Below are 5,169 nucleotides of genomic sequence, written 5' to 3' on the forward strand. Positions count from 1 at the left end.
GAAACAAAAGCCAAACCAAATCTGCTTTTGATATAAAGAAAGACATCTCGCTCGGTGAGAATTAAATAGCTTGCCAGCGGCAGATTTCGATACACCTTTCACTCTCTCATGACATGTTTTTCGAGGGGGATTTGTGGTGGAAAACGAAAAAGAACTCGCCGATTTTTCTTATCGGATGACAAGCGGAATCTAGGCTGCGGAGAATTGCGAAGAAATCTAACGGACAGCGATAAACTCTGTGACAAAACAAAAAAGGTAAGCCTTGGTGATCAAGATATTTTCTCACTGAATCGTAATACTTCTAATCTTTTTATTTTGCCATTTTAAATTGATGGATTGTGACGGTATCAAGCGTTGGTTTTGATACTCCTTGGTAAACTTCACACGTGTTCTTATCCCTCTGTATTACGCCGGGATACCAGTTTGAAGGGAGAAAGAGGGGTGGTTCTAATTTAAACTGATTTTTGGCGGGATTGAATTTCGGGAGGAAAAATCTGCGATGCCAGAGGAGGAGGATGATGTTCAGATGCCGAAGCAAGGAGGATTGCCAGACAATTATTGTTCCAAGATGTTATCCCTTTGAGCTATGTCAACAATTTATTTCTGAACAAGATCAATATGTCCACCATCGTCATGGTCGCTTTCACACTGCAATGTATTTTAGAGAGAGAGAGAGAGAGAGAAAGAGAGAGAGAGAGAGAGAGAGAGAGAGAGAGAGAGAGAGAGTTTATAGCATTCCATCCGACCATTACTTTGAATCTTTTGATTGACAATATATTAATTTATTGATATTTATTGCACTGTAACAAATAAAATAATTCTTAGATTTGAGATGTATAGACACATCTTTTCATATTTTAAGAACCATTTCACATTACAAATGAACATATTTGTTTAGAATATACCTTAAGACGTTTTATTAGTTAGCATAAAATTGGAAGTTTAGAGATTAGTATTATAAAATGCGTTACATAAACATAATGGGGGGGGGGGGGAAGGGCATATGATACTTGTTTAAACATATAAATATATATATATATATATTTATATATATTATATATATATATATATATATATATCGTGGAAATGAAATCCCGTATTAAAAATGTATGAAGAAAAACGACGTTTGATATTAATTGTCATGATGATAACGGAGCATTTCCAATTTACTTTATTTGGTTTGTTTGTTCGTTTGTTTCAATTGCACGTTTTATTTTATGTGGGATCTAATTTCCAAAATCTATTAATTCCATACTACTTATCATGTTCAGTGACATTTAACGGGGTTTACAGATTGCAAATTGAAATAAAGATATGAATTTCAATATAATTTAATGGAGGGTCATTTGCATAATTATTTTACCAAAAAATTAACCATAATTGTTTTTTTTTTAATGTAGCCTAGTAGAATAAAGAATTTTGCAAATAGTTTTAGTTGGCCAACAAATTCGCAATTTTGATTGGATATACTTTCTAGCTACACTTAGCTGATTCCCTTTATAAAAAAAGGAATCGTAAATTAGTTAATTGGAGAAAAACTTGAGCAGCATGCCCCATGTGAGGATCGAACTCACGACCTTCAGATTATGAGACTGACGCGCTGCCTACTGCGCTAACGAGGCCGCTGAGAATCCAGTGGAAGATTGAATATCGATCGATGTGTTTCGTGTTTAGTGATATTTATTAAATCTTAAATGATCTGATGTTTATACCTATCTATATATTAAGTTAAAGTCCGTATTCGAGCAAATTTCCATGAATCCGGGGTGGTGGCAGCTTGATGCCCCCCCCCCCCAACAAAAAAAAAGAGCAAGCAAAAAACAGGTAAAAAATAGAAATGGTTACGTAAATTGTACCTTTTTTAAACGAAAAAGTAAAGCGGCCCACCCCCCCCCCCCCCCCCGTTCCTCCACCCTCCCGAGAAGTTACTAATATTCGAGCAGGAATCATAACGTAACAACAGCAATGTCATAAATTGTCTACCTGTTATTCGTGTTTTAGATCTAATAAGAGACGAACAGTTTTTTTAATATACTTATTACATACACTGTCGCTCATAAAGGTGGAATATTTTTTTTATTCCAATTTATAGAATAATTTTAAAAATAATTTAAAAATAATAGATCTAGATAATAGTGTACATTCTCAGATTTTATTGAATAATAACTTGCCAATGTGTGTTTTGCGGAACTGCTGAAGCATGTGTATGCTACTATGCTTATCAACTAGGGGACCTATGCCCTTAAGTCATGAATGACAGTAATGAGGATTAATGCCCCACAAAAGGGCACTAATATAGCACATCGACACGGTTTTTATCCTGGGGCCTCACAGTTACGAAGCCATTGCTTTGTCACTGAACCATGACTGTACGCAGCGGGGGCTAGGGTAGGGGGCAGTTTCCATAAATTTAAAAAAACACAGAAAATGCAATAAATTTTCAATAATTTATTGCATTTCACCCCGGTGCCTAACATAAAAAAAAATTCTGTGTGCCCATGCCTTTAGCCATAAGGCATGGCCGTCCAGAGGATTTTTTTATGTTGGGGACCGGGGTAAAATGCAATAAATTATTGAAAATTTATTGCATTTTCTGTTTTTGTTTTAATCTATGGAAACTGCCCCCTACCCTAGCCCCCGCTGCGTACAGTCATGGTTTAGTGACAAAACAATGGCCTCGTAACTGTGAGGCCCCAGGATCAAACCTGTGTCGATGTGCTATATTAGTGCCCTTGCGTGGGGCATTAATCCTCATTACCGTCATTTATGACTTGAGAGCGTAGGTCCCCTAGTTAATAAGCATAGTAGCATACACATGCTTCAGCAGTTCCGCAAAACACACATTGGCAAGTTATTATTCAATAAAATCTGAGAATGTATACTATTATCTATATCTATTATTTTTAGATAATTTTTAAAATAATTCCATAAATTGGGGTAAAACTAAAATATTCCACCTTTATGAGCGACAGTGTAAATGTTTCATTATAGATTAAACGAGGCTCATGCTCTTTGCATTCCATTTCTCTCATCTTTCCCTATTATTTTACTTTTCGCAAATTTGTTATTTTATCTCGTATTTGTTCACCTTATTTCCTCATTTCTTAATGAGTAATCATGCAATTTGATGTATTATTTAGTTATCTACCATTCGTCAGCTAACTTTAAAACGTCAAATCATTAAATTAATGGAAAAATTATTATCTAGAATTGAACATTAAAATGTTCAAATTTTTATTTCAACCCAGCTTAATTACCATCATCTTGTTCAAATTTGATTACAAAAGCTTTTCAAGTGTATTCAATTGTACAGTAATAGTTATGTAATATGTCTTTAATCATCTTTCATATAACCTGTACGGTCCTGTACATTACTATTCCAATAAAGGTGATATTTAGAATAAAATGATGACAAAATTGTATTGTCATAAGGATAAAATACTTGCTCATTCGCTTCACTCGCAAATTACAGAACAGAAATATTAGAAAAGTTATAAAAAGTCGGAAAAGAGGCGGCAGGGCCCCAAACAGGGTTGTGCCCTTATGCTCGGGTAAACCTGGGAGGTAAAGCAAGGGTTGTTTAACATGTGTTTTGAAATGAGCATTCGAAATGGGTGCGACCGCTGAGTGAATCAGAAGAAGGTCTTCTGTCAGTTGATAATTGCATTTATTCAAATAATTTGCTAGTTTCGATGTAGTCAGATCTTTTCTTTGTTTACAATTATCGGACGTATCATACTCGTTTAGTATCAATTCTTGTTTTTGAGGTTTTATTGTCTGACAAAGGAAATCAGCGCTTTTCTGAAAGTCATCCTTAGAAAGTGTAAGAGGGTGAATCTTTTCTTAAGAAAGAAAATACATATGATAGATAAATAGGATATGATGAATGAGAGAGAACAAAAGAGAGAGGTAGGGGGAGAGAGAGAAACAGAGAGAGGGAGGGGAGAGGGAGTGAGAGAGAGAGAGAGAGCGCGAGAGAGAATGGAGAGACACACAGAAACACTCTCAGAGACAGGAAAAAAACAGAGACAGACAGAAACACAGACGGAGATGTAAGTTTTTGTTTGAAGAAATGTGCGACAAATTTTGCCAAACCAATTTAGCAAATTCCAAGAAATGGATCATATATGTTTCTCCTTGTGATATTTTTCAAATCAACATAACTTGTTGAGATATTAGCTTTCAAAACTGATTCCTCAATTTCTGCGCATATCACACATTATCTTTGTAGAAACGCCCTTCTCGAATGGAAGTATAACAATCATAAAAGTCAGTTAAAATAATGTATGATGTTTCTCTTTGTGAGTATTTAGAGCACCAACAAATTCATAAGACGTAGTCTCGATGGGAATATAAATGCTACTGAACACAGCAACACATAAATGCCACTTTCATTAAACATTCAAACATGTATGATTTATACTTCCATTTAATAAGGGCGTTTCGACAAAGAGGTGATTTGTCATGTGTGTGATATGCAAAGGTTGTCTTCACTTCAGTTTCCTTCAGTTTCCTCGTTTTAAATCCCGATTGATAGTAAAAAGCCCCAAACAGTTCATCGTATTAATTTTTTTCTCACAGGATTTAGTTAACTACATTTTTAATCAAGCACAGACGTATTTTTACTCTCGTGGGAAAACGAACAAAAATAGGCGACACAAATGTATTTGCATTAATAACGCCTGGTATACTATCATTTTGAATATAACCAAATCTTTCTGCAGTTGATTTGTAATAGATACCGCTTTAAGAATTGTCTTAATTAGAAATTAAAAAAACAAAAACAACTAACAAACAAGTAATCATGCTAACGAAACAACACAACACAACACAACACAATACCAAACACAAAACAAAAACAAAGCAAAGCAATATACAATTTAATGAAACAAAAAATGAAAGGACCAATATTCGGGCCACCGTCAGCACATATTCTGGCAACGATATGATCCAGTATATTTGTGATATTCATATATTACCTAAAGGACACAACTTCATTCCATTATGAAAAGTATCAGAAATTTGCTCGCTCACTTCGATCACTTGCAAAATGAATGCGAAATATGGCTAATATTGGACAAAAGACCTATGCCACCTGGTGAAAATTATTCTCGATTGCCTAAGGTATGCAATATGTAGGTCAAGAATTGATAAGATCTAATGTAATAC

At 34.8% G+C, this 5,169-nt stretch overlaps 1 non-coding gene across 1 annotated transcript; it reads right to left on the reverse strand.

Moving 5' to 3' along the window:
* Positions 1-1,549: 1,549 nt before the first annotated feature.
* Positions 1,550-1,622, reverse strand: TRNAM-CAU. Its single transcript has one exon. It is a non-coding gene; the product is annotated as a tRNA-Met (tRNA).
* Positions 1,623-5,169: the final 3,547 nt, after the last annotated feature.

Source organism: Strongylocentrotus purpuratus, unplaced genomic scaffold (genome assembly GCF_000002235.5).
Source record: "Strongylocentrotus purpuratus isolate Spur 01 unplaced genomic scaffold, Spur_5.0 spur5_scaffold_19, whole genome shotgun sequence".
NCBI lineage: Eukaryota > Metazoa > Echinodermata > Echinoidea > Camarodonta > Strongylocentrotidae > Strongylocentrotus > Strongylocentrotus purpuratus.